A 19,849-nucleotide genomic window follows, 5' to 3' on the forward strand; every position below is an offset into this window, starting at 1 on the left:
TCTTTATTTCTCTTGCTCTATGTCTTTGCTCCATCATTTTTTATGCCTGGAAAGTGATACCATCTGAGTCAGACCTTTTTTACCCTATAGTTGGCAGACATAAAAGAAGCCAAAGCCATTGACTGCATCCCAGGCCATCGCCAGGCATCCTGACTTTTGTCTTGCCACTGGTCTTTGATGACTTTGGAAGAGTGAGTGAGGCTGATGACTGTGCAACTCAGCCTTACTTAAATCCAATTTTTGCACAAGTCAAAAGATATCACCAGTGATGTTCATTCTGGCAGCATATGTGCTAAAATTTGAATGACACAGAGAAGATTTGCATGGCTTCTGAGCAAGGAAGACACACAGAAGACATTTTGGTCCTTTTCAAGTATGAAGGACAACCACCACCACCTATAGCTGCTGAAAATCCATCACACCTCTATATAATCCTCCTACAATACTCCTTTAGGAATTATTCTTCAAATGTCTCACATTGTTATCAAATTTTATTGTGTGGAGAAAGAATTCATGTGCAGCCCGTTGAGACAAATACCAAAGTAGAAATAGCTCTGGACTTGGATTTTGAGACTTGGCCTGAATTTCTACCATCAACATTTATCCTAGTTACATGACGGCTGAACAAGTCACTTAACCTCTATGGCTCTGTTTCCTCACCTGTAAAATGGGAATAATGATATTTATACTACTTTTCTCACTGGGTGATTGTGGGGGAAAAGTGTTTTGTGAAATTTAAAGGGCTTGAAAAATGTGAGTTATTATCCATCAACAGCTTGAAATACTTCATGGTCAGAAAATATTTTTCCCAAGTCAGCTCATTCTGTTTGAAGGCTGCTCAGATAATCAGGCAGTGGGATGTAATGGAAAGCATCATATTTGGAGTGAGGAAACAGGAATCTGAATTAAATCTCTGTCAGTTATTCCTTCTGTAGTTATGGGCAAGTAACTTAACCTTTCTGAGTCTCAGTTGCCTTATCTGTAAAATGAGAGGTTTAGTTGTAGAATTGCTAGAGAGCTGTCCTCAGAGTTAGGAAGACCTGGGTTCAAGGACTACACACACTGTCTGTTTGACCTTGTATTCAGTTAGCTGGTCACAATAGATGAAAAGATTTTCAACAAGTGGAGGACATTTCACACAAAGAAAACAGCATGGGATGGAATAAGAGAAGCAGAGGAGGGATGTTTGGTGCATGTACAAGGATGAATAAGTAAACTAGTTTGGTTAAAGCATGAGGAACTTTGAGAGTAGTGTTGAGCGATGCTTCATGGGTATCCATGCAATGACAAGAGAACTTGAGAAAGAGCCTGAAGACCACAAGTAGTCTTCTTGTGGCTGATTTACAAGAGGTCTTAGTCATGATTTGAGGATGTATGAGTGGGTTGAGATTGTTGAAGGGTAAGCCTGTATTAGTGAAACACAGATCCATGGAGGATCAGATTGGAAGCACTGGTTGGGGTCAGAACAGGAGAGATCTTGAATTCCTGGCTAGGGAGTTTGGACTTTATTTTGAAGACAATGGAAAACCATTGAAGATTTGTGAGCAAAATAGTGACATGATAAGTTCAGTGCACAGAGAAGATTCATCTGCAAAGAGAGGAAGTACAAAGTGTGTGGGGGTAGGATAACTAGTAGTGGTGCAGTAATGGTGGTGGTAGAAGTGGAAGTAGTAATTTCTGGTGGTAGTAATGGTGCTGGTGGTGTTCGTAATAATAGTAGTGAGATCACATTAAGTTTTGCGGTGCTTTGCAAATATTATATCATTCTATTCTCACAATAACACTAAGAGATAGGTGCTATTATTATCCCAATTTTAGAGATGAGCAAACTGAGGCAGAGAAAGGTTAAGTGACTTGCCCAGTATCACATAGCTAGGAAACATCTGAGGCTAGAGTAGTGTGAATAGTGAATAGAATAGAGTCTACCAACCCAGTCTTTAAAAAAAATGAACTTAGTTGTTGATGGAGTCCCACTGAATCTTTGTAATTATTGCCTTCTTTTCCAGATGTTCACTAAATATTTCTCTCTTAAGGCTATAAATCCAGTGAGTGAAATAATGAATGAAAAATCATATGCCAAGCACTAGACATACAAATATTAAAACAAAGACAGTCCCAAATTGCAAACAGATTACATTGGTTTTTTTTTAAACCCTTACCTTCTGTATTAGAAACTGTGTATTGGTTCCAAGGCAGAAGAGTAGCAAAGACCTGGCAATGGGGGTTAAGTGACTTTCCCAGGGTCACATAGCTAGAAAGTGTCTGAGGCCAGATTTGAACCCAGGGCCTCCCTTCTCAAGGCCTGGCCTTCAATCCACTGAACTACCTACCTGTGCCCCCCTGCCCCAGCTCATGGTATAATGAGAGAGTGATGGCCAAGGAAGGACATTATGGTCAAAAAGCTATAGGAATGGTGAATGCGTTATTCCCAAAGGAGGATATACTGATATCCCCGATCCAGGAACAATGCAAGAGTTGAGTATGACTTATATTTTCAGAATTGGGGGCAGGGTAAGGGTACAGAGGAAGGGATGAAAGGGTAGCAAAGTCGTATGAACTTCATTTAACCAACAAACATTATCTAAGGGCCTATTTACTATGTGTCAGGTTAAAATAACAAAAACACAGTATTCCTGCCTTTGGAGAATTTACATTCTTTTGGATTCAATGCCTTTTTTTATTTCTTTTTTTTTTCAATGCCCTTTTGGTGATATTGTGATACCTTGAAACATCAGTTTCTCATCAACAAGAATTTACTAAATTCAAGAGCAACAATAGCATAGAATGAAATTTAATAAGAACAGAAGACAAATCCAAGATGATGCATTCAGACCATAGCAGCAAGCTCATGCGGTCAATCCTAAGTGGCTTCATACCCATAGGAAAAGGAACGATATTGAGATGTAAGTCAAGAGCTATAGAATACAGGGAACTTTCTCAACCTTTAACTGTCAGGAACTCACTGAGAGCTCCCCAACCCCTTTTTACAAACTTGCAGAAGATGCTGGTCCCAGATGTTTTGACTGCAGTGCCAAGGGCAAGCGACATTTGTGTCACCGTTGGTGGTTTCCCTTCTGGTTCCTTTGGACAGTTGCTCATCTTCCATTCTTGAGCTACCAAAAGTCAGAGTAAGAATGTGTGGGGCCATAACTGTATATTTAATGTATTCTATTTGTTCCTGTCTTTATAGAACCCATGCAAGGAGGAAAGGCTAGTTGGGTGACCTTGAGTAAATTAATTACTGTCTCTAAGCCTTGATTTTCCTCATCTGTAAAATGTGTATAACTGTAATGGCATTTTCTACAGTGACTCCCCAGATAGTTGTGAGAAAAATTCTTTGTAAGCCACAGACTTTTAGTATCTATTATTTAGAAAGAGTAAAATTGATAGTGTTCAAGAAATGAAAGTGAGCAGTGCCTTGCTGTGGGATGAGGAATAAGAATCATAGCATTCAAAGGGATTTCTGGAAGTCATCTAGTCTGGAGGCATAAATAAGCTGATGCTCAGTGGACCTATGGATTTTATGAAATGTGGTTGTGCTCAATAATCCTTTAAAAATACCTAAGATTTATTGATGCCTTTTGTTTTGACACCACAGTTATTTCTGGATGTAGCGATATCCTGCCCCCCGTCTTCTCAACCCCAACTCTTTCATTGAGCCTTCCTATGTAACAAGAAAAAAAAGCCAAGCAATGGTCAAGCAAAAATAACCAACACAGCATGAGGAAGGCTACTTTAATTCTAACTTTCCAAAAGGAACTGAAAGAAACATGGTCACCATGACTCTGCTTCTTTGGTTTCTTTGAACCCTTACCTTCTGTCTTAGAATCAATATTAAATATCAGTCCCAAGGCATACAAGTGGTAAGGTCTAGGCAGTGGAGGTTAAGTGACTTGCCCAGGGTCACCCAGTTAGGAAGTGTCTGAATCCAGATTTGAACCCCTGTTTAGACTTGGATCTCTAACCACTTAGTGACCTAGCTGCCCCTTGTGAGTGGGTTTCTGATAAAGATTCAAACAGGCATGAAAAGTAATGCAAATGATGTCATCAAAGACTTATATGAAAATGAGATAGGCTGGTCAGGTGTCAGACATGAAGGGTAGCCATGGATTGGTGCACAACTGTGATTGTTAAGAGATGTAGAGGAAGGTCCCAAACACTTTGGATATGGCCCTATGGGGAGGTTAGTTAAATAGAGTGAGAAGATGTGACTGGATTGGTTATCATCCAGACATCCCTCAATATACCAAACAATTCCTTTTATGGGATTCCTGTGTGTGTGTGTGTGTGTGTTTGTATCAATTTGGTGAGGAGGATCCATCAATGAATAAATGAACATTTAATCAGAACAGCATTTATCAAATGTCTGTTAGTATTGAGAGTATGCTAAGTATTTGGGAGATGGACAATAAAGAAATCAACCCTGGCTTCAAGGAACTTCATTGCTAATAGGGGAAAACAATATATATGGGAAAATTATATTCAGGGAAGGGAGTTTAAATCTAGACAATCACAAAGCTGTTGAGTAATGCCACTGGACAGTAATTATTATGTCTTCTTCATTGGCAAGGTAGCGTTGCTTTGGTTATTGCCCCCAGAGCCAAAAAAGAAGGGAGATGAGGGAGAAGGTAGGAAGGCAGAAGGGCAGGTGGTAAAATGTTTTTACAGCACTAAGTGGTGTCCTAATGGGCAGGTAAATAACATTTGAAGCATGATTTAGAGCAAGCTAGATATAATGGAATCATGACTTTGTCCTCATCTACCCATCAGTATAAGTTCATTGGATCATAATTAGAGCTAGAAGGAACCTCAGAGGCCATCTAATTCTATGCCTTTTTACAAATCAGAAAATGAAACACAAAGAATTAATTTTCCCAATATCACAGTAGAAGTTTGTGGCAAAGGTGAGGTCAATTATAGTAGGGCGGGATCTGATAATTTAGAAAATTGTTGTACAACTAATGTCTATATGAATGCCATTTATGAGGACAATGAAAATGATGTCCAATCAATCAACAAACGTTTACTAAGTGCTACTGTTTACTAGGCACTTAGCTAAGCCCTGGGCATTTGTGTCCCCAAGAGATAAAAAACAAACAAACAAAAAAAAAACTCTGTCCTCAGTGAGTTCATAATCTAATGTCCATTTTCCTTCAAGCTAGTGACACGTGTCCTGGCTGTTTGATGAATAAGGCATTTTATCTCTTGGCTCCCAGCATATTCCCTCTGTCCTCTATGTGTGGAATGATTTTCCTCACCTCTTCCATGACTTTTTAAAGTTCCAACTAAAATCCCATTTTTTACAGGAAGCCTTTTGCAACTCCTCTTTTTTTAAAACCCTTTTTTACTTCTGTATATTGGCTCATAGATGGAAGAGTGGTAAGGGTGGGCGATGGGGTTCAAGTGACTTGCCCAGGGTCACACAGCTGGGAAGTATCTGAGGCCAGATTTGAACCTAGGACCTTCCATCTCTAGGCCTGACTCTCAATCCACTGAGCTACCCAGCTGCCCCTGCAATTCCTCTTTAATTCTAGTGTTTTCCCTTATTAAAAGTATTTTCTTTTCATCCTATACATAGCTTACCTTGCATATATTTGTTTATGTGTTGTCTCTCCAATTAGACAATAAGCTCCTTGAGTGCAAGAACTTTTTCCTTGTTTGTTTGTATTTTGTTTTAATTTTCAGTACCCAGTGCCCAGTACCTGGCACATAGTAGGCATTTGATTTACCTTCTACTTGTGAGATACAACATATCCACAGATAAGTACACAAGATATATATAAAATACATTCAATGGCTTTGGAACAACTGTGTAAATCAAGGACATTTCCCTCATCTATAAAATGGGGATAATAATATTTGTGACTAAAACAGATGGGAAATCATGAGTCTGCCATCCTATAAGAAATTGTATTTGAGATGAGCCTTGAAGGAAATTAAGGATTCTGAAAATCCCAGGGGAAGGAGAAACATTGCAGGTATAGGGGACAAAGGCACACTATGGGAAATGGAATGTCTTAGAAGAGGAACAGCTAGTATAAGCCTGTTGTCAAGCTAGAATGCAAAGGAATAGCCAAGTTCACAGACTCATTGCCTCTTCGGAGCCTGTGCACCCAAGGTAAGAACCCATGCCCTTGAAAATGACAATTTGGGGATTGTAATGGAATTTAGAAGTCCCCTACTTGGTATTCATTTGGTACATGAAGAAACTGGAATGCAGAACAATTAAATAATTTGTCCAGAGACACCGTAGTGAGGGTGCTAGTAAGTGAGAAAGCTCAGATTTGGAACCCAAGTTATGTGATTCCCAATGTGGTGCATGTCCCTCTGTGCCACGCTACTACTGATCACTCTTCACCTTTTTAGGTTCTCTTCTATCTTTATATATCACATATGCTAACTGGTAAGGAGCATAGAGAGAGAAATACAATGGGCTGCCCTTCTTCACCTATTTATTATGTAGGATCAGAGAATCTTTTTAGTTCTCTTCTTCTACAAAATGATTTTAACAGCAGAAAAAAAAATAGAGTATCCTAGTTAACATAGGCCTCTGTGATGGCTTAAAAACTGTCTTTGCTTGCATCTTAATGGGGTAGCCTACTTAGGCCTTTAACTGGGACGGAGATCAACAAAGGGGATGGCTTTGATGAATGTCTCATTTCTCCTTGGGGCTGATTTTCACTTTTTAAAAAAGGCTGTTTGTTAATTTGAAGTGAATGATTATTCCATACATTTATAGAACACAGTCTCAGTCTTTTAAAGTAATTTCCCACAGTGTCATTCAGAAACACAGTGGAAAGGACTCAGAATCTTAGCATCCTAAGTTCAAAGGATTGAAAGGTGGCAGAGATCTTAGGACTGGAAGACAAGATGAGATCTTGGAGATCTTGGAGATCGATTTCTATGAATCCATTGTTATGGAGGAAAAGACTGAGTCCTAGAGAATTGAATTGACTTTCTGAAGGCTATGCAGGAAATTAGTGGCAGAGCCAAGACCAGAACCAGAACTTGGGTTGGGGTGGGGGGAATTCCCGACATCCAGTTTGGTTTACTTTCAATTGGCCTACCAGTAGAAGTCAATCAGTCAATGAGCATTTATCAAGTACTAGACACACAAAGGCAGAAGAGAAATGGATCTTATGGTTCCAGCCCCTGACCTAAGCTCACTCAAGTTGAGATGCAGAGAAGCAAGAGCAAGCAAAGAAGAAAATAAGCATATATTTAGCACCCACTATGTGCCAGACACTGTGCTAAGGGCTTTAAAATTATTCTCCCATTTGATCATCACAACATTCTGGGGAGGTGGATGCTATTATAATTCCCATTTTACAATTGGGGAAACTAAGACAAGTGGAGGTTTGCTTTTTTGTTTGTTTTTGTTTTTGTTTTTAAGTGACTTGTCCAGGGTCAGCTCATAAGTTTCTAGATTTTTAGTAAGGGACTATATTTGAGTTCAAATATTCATGACACCAGGCCAAGCACTCTATCCACTAACTGAATTTACCTAATTACATCACCTAATTGCCTTATAAGACATGGTCCTTTGTTGTTGAGTCATTTCAGTTGTATCTGAATCTTTGTGATCCCATTTGGGTTTTTCTTGGCAAAGTTACTGGAGTGGTTTGCCATTTCCTCGTCCAGCTCATTTAACCGAGGAGGAAACTGAGGTCAAGAAGCATGAAATGATTTGTGTAGGGTCATTCAGTAAGCGTTTAAGGCTGAATTTGAATTCAGGTCTTTCTGACCTAATACTCTATACACTATGCCCCTGAAACATGATTCTCATACTCCCAAAATTTGCATTCAAATGTAATTAAAAACAAATATGTCTTTCCTATAAGGCATTTACAGACAGGGAAGACATAGGTATAAAGTAACTACAAGGGGAGAAGTTTCTAGTAGTTAAAGGAATCATTTGAAAGACTTCAATTCAGGTAGAAGATTCATCTGAATCCTGAACAAAAACAGGAATTCTGATGTGAAGATAGCATGCATTCCAAAAATGGAAGAGAGCTCTTACAAAAGCATGGAGATGGGAGAGGAAGCATCATGGATGAAGGGAAATAAAGGTAGCAGAGTAGCTACTGAGTCTATTTCCTCATCCATAAGATGAGAATAGTTGGATTATTAATAGACATTTAATGGCCATTCCCTAGTCCAGCTCTAAGGATCATTCTGCGGAGAGTGTCTCTTGTCCCAGAGGACTTTAATAATGGAGCACACAGGTACCAGGCTGGCATGGTTTTACCCCTGAGAGAATGGGTGAGGGAATGGCTGAGATAAGTCAGAACAGTCAAGTCACCCTGGAGTTAGAGTTAGCTAGGTTGGGCTGTGGACTTGGAATCAAGAGCACTTGAGTTCAGTTCCTGACTTAGCCAGAAGCCTTCTAGTTCCAAATCAGTGATTTTTAGGATGCTTAGAGATTATTAAATCAGTCCCCCACACACATACACACACATTGAAGTTCAGAGAGGTTGTAATTTCCTTAAAAACACATAGCCAGACTAAAACTATTTTTCAATCCACAGATATTATTTTCTCCATTTTAAAGATGAAGACATTGAGTTCATTGGCCTAGCCAAGGTCACGTAGATGAGACAAGTGAATACATTGAGCTGAGCATGGATTGGCATTGTGTTTCCTTCCAGATTTGAGTTTTTTTAGTAGCTTCCAAAACAGAATGTTTAAAATCATTCTGGCATTCCTCTCTCTCTCTCTTTCACTCTCTCTCTCTCTTATTTTTTCTTTTTTTCAAGTCATCCCGTGGTGGTCACAGTGCCCTAATAAAGTGTGGCATGTGTAAATAGCAAACAGATTCTTGCTGGCAGTTTGCACATAAATGGGACACAAATTGGATCAAATAGCATTTCCTTTCTGCCTTGACAGGTTTGTTTTTTAAGTGGTTTTGATGAGAGTCAAGGCCAAAATATTAAATCACCAGGGTGACCCCTTCTGTTCATCAGCCGTTAATGAACTTAGAAAATTGAGATCTCATCTGGCGGACAAACTCATTTGCTTTGACCAACAGCTTAAAAAGTACTTTTGAATAAGAACAAATTGGGGTATATATTATTTTTACCCCAATCCAGACTGTAGAGATGGAGAGGTACTTAGGAGGGTTGGTTTTCTTCATTTGAACCTGCCAGAGACTCATTGGAGTGATTCAATTCAGCACAATTATATTAAAATCCTGCTGTGTGTGTAAGACTGCCCATCATTTATCTCTTTCTCTAGACCACTAACAGTTAGAAAATCAGAGAAAGATTAAGGAAGTAGCACCAGAATATATTCTTGAAGATGAGTCACTGCCCCATGCCCCTCCCAGACATACACTGTTTTTTCTCTCCTCAAATGATCTTATAATTACCGATCTGTTTATATTTTATCTCTAGTTAGCCCTGTGAGAAAAAAGACATCTCTCCTCCCCTTCCCTCTCTTCTCTTTCCCCTCTCCCTTCTTCTTTCCACTTTTCTTTCCTTTCCCTCTCTTTCCCTTTCCTTCTACTCCCATCTCTTCCCTTCTTCTCCCTTCTTCTCCCCGTAAATATTTTTTTTTATTTTAAAAGCTTATACCTTTGGTCTTAGAATCAATACTGTGAATCAAGGCAGAACAGTAAAGGCTTCTTAATGGGTGTTAAATGACTTGCTTAGGTTCACACAACTAGGAAGTGCCTGAGGTCTGATTTGAATCTAGTCCTGGTTCTCAATACACTGAGCCATCTAGCTGCCTCCATAGAGTAGGTACTTTAAAAATATTTGTTGAATTGAAGTCTGAAGTGAATTACCCCCACAAAAGAGGCCAAAGTGGCATAACGATTATTGTTTTGACCTTTATGTTGATGATTGACATTTGTGACTGGTAAACTGCCTTTGATGACTTTTGGACAGCCAAGGTGAATGAGATAGAGGTTGCCACCCCCCTGGGGTCAGGCAAACATCCACATTTTCAAAAGGGAGAAGAGGAAAAATTATTTAGAACATAATCTTGGGCAAAATTCTAAAATGAGTTATTAAAAGAATGATTGGTGAAGCCTTAGAACATGATGTGAGGACAACCACGAGCTGGCATGAATTTATCAGACTGACTTCTTTTTTTCTAAACCTAAAATTCCCTGGAGAATCAAATATTTAGAGTGGGAAGGGTTCTTTGAGGCCATCTAGTTCAGCCTATTTATTTTGCAGATCAAGAAACTGAGGAGCAATGGGGAGAGGGCTTAAGAGACTTGCATAGGGGACAGCTGGGTGACTCAGTGGATTGAGAGCCAGGCCTAGAGACAGGAGGTCTTGGGTTCAAATATCAGATACTTCCTAGTTGTGTGACACTGGACAAGTCACTTAAACTCCATTGCCTAGCCCTTATCACTCTTCTGCTTTGGAACCAATACACAGTACTGATTCTAAGACAGAAGGTAAGGGTTTAAAGAGAGAGAGAGAGAGAGAGAGAGAGCGAGAGAGAGAGACAGACAGACAGACACATATAATTTCACATAAGTGTTAAACAACAGATATGGGATTTGAACCCAGGTCCTTGAACTCCAGAATTCCCTCTCCACTGTATCCTAATTCTGACTCTAGCCCTGATTTTGCCATAGAGTTATGATATTTGGTTTTCAGCAAGACATTTCACAAAGTCTTTTTGGAGATGAGGTTGAGGAATATGGATTAGATGATAACACAATTGGATCATCATTTATTAAGTATATTCCATGGAGATAACACAATTCAAGGTGTAAGGGATACCAAGAAATATGAAACAGTATAATAGTGGATAAAGCACTGGATTTCAAGTCAGGGAACCCTGGGTTCAAATCCCGCTTACTGACCCTGGGCAAGTTGTTTCACCTCTGTTGGTCTCAGTTTCTTCCCATTTAAAATGAGATGATTGGACTGGATGTTCTCTGAATTCTTCTCCAGTTCTAAATTGAGTATGTAGTGGTCTAGTGATGTCCCTTACCCTCTCTGAGACTTAGTTTCCTATTCAGTGAGCTGAGAGGATTAGACTAGATCACCTCTTGGAAGCCCATTTCTGCTTTAAATCTATGAACTCATTTATACTTTCCAGGCCCCGTCCTTGTCTATAGAATAGAAGAAGTGGGAGAGAGACTAAATGACCTTTAAAGTCATTTAAGCTCTCTCAGACTCACTTTAGTCATCTGTAAAATGAAGAGGTTGGACTAGATAATTTCTAACATCCCTTCCAGTTCTAAATCTGTGAATTTGTGAATTCATGAATTCTACATGAGGGAAAATAAAGCAAAGAAAAAGCCAAGATCTGATCAGAGAGCTCATAGAATTTGAATTGGCCAAGCCCTTTTTTCCTTGAAGGTGATCAAGGAAATTTTATGGAGAAGCTGTTGTTTGAGTAGGTCTTTCAAAGGAAAAGATGATTCCTTTGGAGGGATTTGGAAGGGGTTGCCTAGCCAATCTCAAATAGTGTTTATTACTAGATCAATATTGGACTGGAAGAAGTCCCATAGCCTGTTCTTCTTGGCTCTTATGTGTTTGATATTTTCTGCAGTGACTCGAATGAAGGTAGAGAACAGGGACTTATCAAATTAGAAGATAGAAGAAAGCCAGAAGGAACTGCTTCTTCTGGGGAGAGCCCCACATAAGATCAAAAAAGATCTTGATGAGCTCGATTGATGGACTGAAATAAATAAGATGAAATTTATTAGGATTAAAGGGAAAGACGTTGATTTTCAGAAGTGATGCCAACGGAGCAGAAGTTCTGACATGTCCTTCTAAGCTGGAACAGTTTCACATGTGGGCACAGTGATAGACTCCTGGGTCGGACTCCCAAGAAGTAGCCCAGCTGTGTTCAGAGAAATACAAGTCCAGGCTGGCTGCAGAGGGATGCATTTTTCAGCTATAGCAGCTTTGATAGAACCTACTCAGAGTCTACAATCAGCATCTACAGCAGATGTCTAGTACTTGCCTTTTTAAAATCTATTGCACAGCAACTAGCTGGAACAAGCATGTCCAGACAATAATCTCTCTGAAATTTAAAATACAGGAATCCCTTCCATGTTGTGACTCTCCCCATTGTGGTTTTGATCTATCACAGGTCAGCATAAGAAATTAAATGGGAAGTCGGGGGGAATTTTGCAGAAGTCACAGACAACACATGAAGGCCAGCAGATGACGCAAAAAAGTAGAACTCAGAAATGCATACTTTCCCAAAATTTACAATAAGATACCATAAACAACCCTGTAAAACAAAAAGAAAAATTTAGATTTCTATCTTAGAATCAATATCATGTATTGGTTCTGAAGCTTAAGAGTGGTAAAAGTGAGGCAATTGGGGTTAAATGACTTGCCTAGGGTCACACAGCTAGGAAATGTCTGAGGTCAAATTTGAACCCAGGACCTCCCATTGCCAGGTCTGATGCTCCATCTGATGAACCACCTAACTGTCTAAAAAAGTGACTAAGAAAAGTCACTTTTCTTAAGTGAAAATTTGACCAAGTCAGTCCTTTACTCAATCAAGTCTAGTGGCTTCCCTTGTCCTCTAGAGCAGAGATTCATAATTTTCTTCGCATCATGGACTTCTAATGACTACCTTCTCAGCATCTTTTTTTAGTACACACTATAAAATATGGAGGATGACAAAGAAAACCAATTATGTGGAAAGAAAGAGTTAGTTTCTTTCCCTGTCTGAGTTGACAGATGACCTGAAATCATTCTACGGCTTCCTGGTCAAGTAAGAGTCTTTGCTCTAGAATAAAAAATAAAGTCCTCTATCTAGATATTAGAGTCCTTTACAGCCTGAGACCTGCCTACCTTTCCAACCTGCCTTCTCATACATCATGGTGAAATTGCACAGATCTACTTTCTCATTCTCACACCTGACATTCTAACTCCATCTTGGTGACTTTGTATTGTTTGTCCCCCATGCCTAAGAGGTTCTCCTTTTCTGCCTCAATGATTCTTTCTCTTCCCTTAAGACTAAGCCCAAGGCCATTTTTTATATGAAGTTTTTCTAGATTCTCCCCAGCTACTAGAGCTCCAAAACAGACTCAAATTTTATTATGTATTTATCTCTACATACTTTTATATATAACTATATTATGTATGTATTCTTTCTTCTGATAAAATATAAATTCATTGTGAGTAGGGATTGCTTCATTCTTTGTTCTTTCATCCCCAGTGGTACATCATAGATGCTGAATGTTGTTGTTCAGTTTGTTTCAGTTATTTCTAAATCTTCGTAATTCCATTTAAGGTTTTAAATTTAAATTAATTTAAATTCCATTTAAATTTTATTTTGATAAAGATATGGAGTGGTTTTCCATTTCCTTGTTCAAGTAATTTTTACAACTGAGGAAACTGAGGCAAACAGAGTTAAATGACTGGTCTGGTGTCATTCAACTAGTAACTATCTGAGGCTTGATTTCAACTTAGGAAGATGAGTCTTCCTGATTCCAGGCTTGGTACTCTTTCTCTCCACAGTGCCCACTTAACTGTTCAGATGTTTAAGAAATGATGATTGATTATAATACAACCCATATAATAATAACATATAATATAATAAATGATGATTGACTGAGGGTGTGCATAATCCTTTCATTTTTGGTATTTCTCAGGTTTGTCCTTGTAGTTCTATTGTGTTATTACGCTCATCTCATAACTAATTCTGTTTTAGTTTGCCTTGTTCTGTATCAGTTCATACAGGTCTTCCAAGATTTATCTGAATGCTTCAAATTCCTTTTATCTTCTGGTACAGTAACATTCAATTATATAATTTCATTTGTCCAGTCATTGCCCGGTTTTTGTGTACCTACTTGTCTTTCTATTCTTTGCTATTACAAAAGATGCTGCTATAAATAGTTTCATATAGAGAATCTTTTAGCTTCCCTAGGATGTCCAATAGTGTTTATTGCTGGGCCAAAGGGTATGTAGAGTATTGAGACATTCTGGCTTAATTGCAAATTGTTTTACAGAATAATTAGAACACTACATTAGTGTGCTCATCTTCCCACAACCTCGTCAATGTTTATCATTTCTATTTTTGTTCTCTTTGAAAATATGATGGTTAAAACCTGTAAGTTATTTTAAATTGTATTTCTTTGTAAGGGAGAATAGAACCAAATTGCATCCCATACAAGAAGTAGTTGAAAGTAATGGGGATGGCTCACCTGAAAACAAATGAAGGGAATTTTTTTTAATGTCACCACATACTGGAATAATGGACATATGGAAGAAGAAATGTATTTTTTTTTCCTGAGTAAAGGGATTGCATTTTTTCTCCAGGAAAAAAACGAGGGGCAATGGGTAAAGTGGTTTTTTTTTGGCATGATAGAAACAGAAATATTGTGATAATTCAAATAGTTAATAGTAGAATGCACTATCTTGGTAGTCAGTTACTTGTTAGGTCTTCAAGTGGTTATAGGAGGACATCTGATCAGGGATGCTGTGGAATATATTCCTGCTCTGGCATGAGGAGGATCAGGTGGACTCTGAGAGACCTTCTCACTCTGAGACACTGTGATTCCTATTGGCTGAAGTTCTACCTGTGATGTATGCTGTTCTTATCATAAGATATTTATCTAGAATGTCATAGCCCCTTAGATGACATCCATCCCAACCCCCAAAGGAAACTGAGGCTCACATATGCATGGACTCCTAGTTTTAGATCTAAAAGAGACTTAAAAGACTGTCTAGTCCAACTTTCTCATTTTACAGGTGAGGAAGCTAAATAATTAAAAAGGGTAACGACTTATCTAATATCTTACGTATAGTAATTGACAGGTAGCATTTGAACCCAGGATTTATGACTCCAAATGCATTTTTTTACACTAATCAGGCAACAGGTAAGCCTTGGGTTTGCCGTTAACTAGTCATATAACCTTGAGAAAATCACAACTTCCCTGAGATTTAATTTCACTCCTGGTATTCTTGACCTCGAATGTCCTTCCATCACTAATCAGATGGGAAAAGTAGAGTTTTGAAGTCACTAGAGATGTTTCAGGAGAAATTATGGGATAGGGAAGGTATGATTTGACAGGGATGCTGTAAAAGAGGATTCATACTTCTTGCTGTGGGCCAGATTAGATGATCTCAGGATTTCCTTCCCCATTTAAAATTCAGATTTTTTTTTTAAATCTAGAAATGACCTGCCACCTAGTGTCACATTAATAGAGCTACAGGCCACCATGGTCCTCTAATGTGAAATCTGTGAAATTTAACATATGGATCAAATAATCATATTGAACTCTTTTGACTTTTCTACAGGACAGCTTTCAAAGACTGGACGTAGAGATTTTTAAAGAAAGTTATTCCTGCGCTTGTCTCGTATAACACAACAATGTGAAATTATAGATTTGGAAAAAACAGATAACGAGAAGAAGGTAATTTACTTTATTCCCCTTCTCCTCACATGGCATAGGGAGAATAAAAAAATGTCTCCAGGGAGACAAATTTATTGGCTACCAAAACCACCAGGCTATTGATTCGGGGAAGCAAGACAGCAGGGTTATGGATTGGGTGATAAAAATGGAAGGCACTTAGCCTGACTTCCGAGACGGGAGAAAGCCTTGTGTTATCACGGCTATTGGGTTCTCCTGACAGGCCCACAACTAATGAACTGGCACTTATTAACTAGACTGTTTATTTATTTTATGCCCCACATATCTCTTATGCTTGCTGTAAGCCACATCCATCCCGCCAATTTTTTTTTTTTTTTGGAAGGCTCAAATCCAATGACTTAATCTCCGACTTCAGAGATGGCATTAACATTAGTGAAAGATTTCTTCTACGGTTGATGCCTTTTTGTTTGTTTGTTTTATCTCTCCAACCAAAGAGCTGGAAATAAAACCACCATTAGGAACCAAGCAGTCAATAAAATTTCCAACCCCCCCCCAAATATAATGATTAATATCCATGAGGGAATCTTCAAACCTATAAGCAGGATGCTTCAGTTAGCCTTCTCTATTAGGAAGACAGAATTGTCTTTACATTCCTTTCTCCTTTGCTATCTTCCAGATTTAATGACGATTCACTCAGGGGCTACTCACGCTACTTGAAAGAGACTAGGTGACAGACACATATGATGCATTCTAAACTAAGGAGCATAATTAATTGTGATGAAGTAGCCTGGTTTGCTTTCTGAGCTGTATTCTTCCATTCAGAATGGACTCTGTTTATCTTCTTATCCCCTTGTGTACCAAGGATAATTGGACAATTGTCAAATCCAGAGAAAAGCAGAGCACTTCTGGTTTTGTCTAAAGGAGTTATCCCAAACTCATGCTGTAAGAATAGAAACCAGGCTCAAAAAATTCATTGAATCATGGAAAGGACATCCAAGACCATCTATGAAAACCCTGTCACTTTTCAGATGGGAGAAACTAAGACCCACAAAAGTCAAAAGTCTTGCCTACAACTCACAAGGAGTGATAGGTGAAATGTGAAAAATACCTTCCGATGAAAACATTCTTTCCTTCTTTCCAAATTGGCTACCAAATGGTAAATTGTTCTTGACTCTAGGAATGTTTGTTTCAAGGGATCTCAGAAGTTAGCACAGAGCCTTGTTCCTCATTAGTGATTAATAAATGCTTATGCACTCTCCTGGAAAGCTAGTACTCTAATTACTAGTCTTTGTCAGTGTTTTGAAGGGTCTACAGTTTCCTTTAGTGGTCCTTCTTCTAGTGATAGCCCACAATTCAGATAGAAAAAAACAACAACATTTATTAAGCATCTGCTATGAGCAAAGTGAATAATGATGATTATTAGGTCTTACTTTTGTTGTTGTTCAGTTGTTTTCAGTCATGTCTGACTCTGCCTGACCCCATTTGGGGTTTTCTTGGCAAAGATATTGGAGTGATTGGTCATTTCTTTCTCTAGCTCATTTTCAGATGAGGAAACTGAAGCAAATAGGGTTAAATGTTTTGCCCAGGGTCACACAGCTACAAAGTGTCGGAGGCTGGATTTGAATTGAGTCTTTCTGACTTCAGACCCAGCCCTCTTTCCACTGCCCCATGATGATTTTTAGGTCTTCCTTATTTAGAGATTAAATCTTCTCAGTGATTCCTCCCTCCCATTGTCTCTTTTCTCATGTACTAGAATAGTATTAATAAAAATAATCAGCAATAGTAATGGTAGTAATTATTGTTATTATCAGACCACTTTGGTTATAAAAACTCTTATCTGGCAGGTAGTGCAAGTATTATTAAATCCATTTCAGAGTGTTTGTAGCAGGATTTGAACCTGGCCTTCCTAACACCAAGCCCAGTGTTCTGATCAGTCCCCCTTACTGCCTCCTCTGTTTGACATTTAAAGCCTTTCAAAACATGGTTCCAACCTATTTTTCTTGGTGTATTGTATATTACCCTTTCCTGCCTTCCATGGTCCAGTCAAACAGACTTCTATGGTGCTAATCACACAATATTCTCATCTCCATGCCTTTATATTGGCTATCGCCCATGCTTGGAATTCCCTCCCTCACACTTTTTGCTCTCTCTCCCAAATTACCTTGCATTTAATTTCCTCATATATAATAACATTGTATTATATGTATTTATTTTCTTATTTATTCATTACATATATGTATACTCATCTCCCTCAGTAGAATGTAATCTCCTTGAGAATATGCTGTGCGCATTGATTGATCAATAAGACTTGACTTGAAACCTTGGTTCTGCTGTTTAAGATCTAGGGTATCTGCATCATAGTAAAAAATGTACAAAGAAGATGGGAGTTCAGATGACTCTTTGATGCAAGCTATGTGACCTTGAACAAGTCAACTTAACTTCTTTGATTTTTCTCCTGTCTAAAATGAGGACAATATTACTTGCATTATCTACTTCAGGATGGTCATGAATTTTAAATGAGATAATGGGTGTTAAAAGTTTTGCAAGCTTAAAATAGCTCTATGTATATGTCTGTGTCTTATCTATATATGTCTGAGTCTATGTCTAAATCTATATCTATATGTCTATGTCTTTGTCAATACCTATATATCTATATCTATGTCTTGTCAATATCTTTGTCTATGTCTCTCTTAACATCTGTATCTATATCTATGTCTGTCATGTCTATATGTCAGTGTCTGTCTGTATATATGTCTTGTCAATATCGTTATGTGTGTGTCTCTCAATATCTGTGTCTGTGTCTGACTGCCATGTCTATATGTCAATGTCTGTCTATATCTATGTCTCGTCAGTATCTTTGTCTATGTCTCTCAATATCTGTGTCTACATCTATGTCTCTCATGTCTATATGTCAATGTCTGTCTATATCTATATCTTGTCAATTATCTTTATGTCTATATGTCTATCATGTCTAAATCTATGTCAGTGTCTGTTATCTATGTCTTCTCTGTATATGTCTATGCCTATGTCTATGTCTCTAAGATATCTGTGACTATATCGATATCTATGTCTTGATGTCATTGTCTGTCTGTATCTATGTCTATATGTCTCTATTTCTGTATCTATGTTTATGTGTCTATATATGTCTATGTCTTTACCTATGTATATGTCTGTATCTATCTATGTCTAAATACCTATATTTATACATCTATATGTCAATATCTATATTTATATCTATGTAAACATCAGTTATTTATCTTGAGGATAAAGATTATTTTATGTATCTCCCACACTTGCCAAAGTATCTCGCACATAGTAAACACTTAATAAATGCTTGTTTTTGGAATGATTGGTTATTGCTTGTAAGACCCTGAACAGGTCATTTCCAGTCTTTGAGCCTCCATTTCTTCTTTTGTAAAATGGGGGATTGGTTTGAAGTAGTGCAAAATTCTTACATTTCTAAATCCAGTCATCTGTGGCTTAGCCAATGAAAACTACCCTAATGAGACACTCTCTGTTATCTGGCTTAGCCTCTAGTATTCACTCTGAATTCCATTTGGCTTTTTTTTAAATTATCATGCAAAAACACACTTCTATATTGGTCATTGTAAGAGCACACACATTCAAAACCAAAACCTCAAAATAAAACCATAAGTACACTGATGTAAAAGACAGTATGCTTTGATCTACATCCATCCAACTCCAACAGTTCTTTCTCTGGAGTCCATTTGGCTTTAAAAGTCATTTGTACTGGGGCTCCAACCTTTCTTTCTAGGCTTATCATATACGTTGTTTCCCCTTCATGCACTCCAAGATCAGACCCAGCCAGCCTCTTTGCTTTTCCTTACCCCTCCCGCTTCCATCTTCCCTCAGCTTTTGCTGGGTCATTCCTCCATCCCTGAGACACTGTTTCTGCCATGATTCTATCCCTGACTTCCATGCTCAACCCTCCCCAAGTATTAAGTTCCTGAAATTACCTTGTATTTAGGTATGTTTTTTTAAATCTAATTTTATCTGTGTAGGGACCTGTTGGGCAAGGAAACTCCCTTACCTGTAAGCTCTTTGAGGGAGAGACTATTCTCTCATTCTCTCTCTCTCTCTCTCTCTCTCTCTCTCTCTCTCTCTCTCTCTCTCTCTCTCTCTCTCTCTCTCTAACACTGTAACTAGAGCATAGAAAGTGTTTAATAAATGTTTACTGACAAATGATTCTCTACAACTTACAGCTTTAGAAGTAAGTTTTCCTCAACCTCTTAGAGGTTAAGTCATTCACCCAGGGTCACATAGTCAGTATCTATCAAAAGTGGGAATTGAACTTAGTTCTGCCTAGCTCAGAGGCCAGCTCTCTCATCCACTGCACCCCCACCCCCAACTTCTGCCTCACCCCCTTGCATTTTCTTGGCATGTGGTTAACAAGAGAAGCAGCGACATCCAAAACTGACCTCTGTATCAGATCAGAAAAACCTGGCTTTGACGTCCACCTCTGACATTAACCTTGGGAATCACTTTACCATCCAGTGTCCCAGGAAGCTCTCTTCGACAGACTAA

General features: G+C 38.4%; 1 non-coding gene across 1 annotated transcript; it reads left to right on the top strand.

The window, feature by feature from the left end:
- Positions 1-268: 268 nt before the first annotated feature.
- Positions 269-371, top strand: LOC123250779. The gene has a single exon (XR_006506420.1). It is a non-coding gene; the product is annotated as a U6 spliceosomal RNA (small nuclear RNA).
- Positions 372-19,849: the final 19,478 nt, after the last annotated feature.

This window comes from Gracilinanus agilis, chromosome 5, assembly GCF_016433145.1.
Source record: "Gracilinanus agilis isolate LMUSP501 chromosome 5, AgileGrace, whole genome shotgun sequence".
Lineage (NCBI taxonomy): Eukaryota > Metazoa > Chordata > Mammalia > Didelphimorphia > Didelphidae > Gracilinanus > Gracilinanus agilis.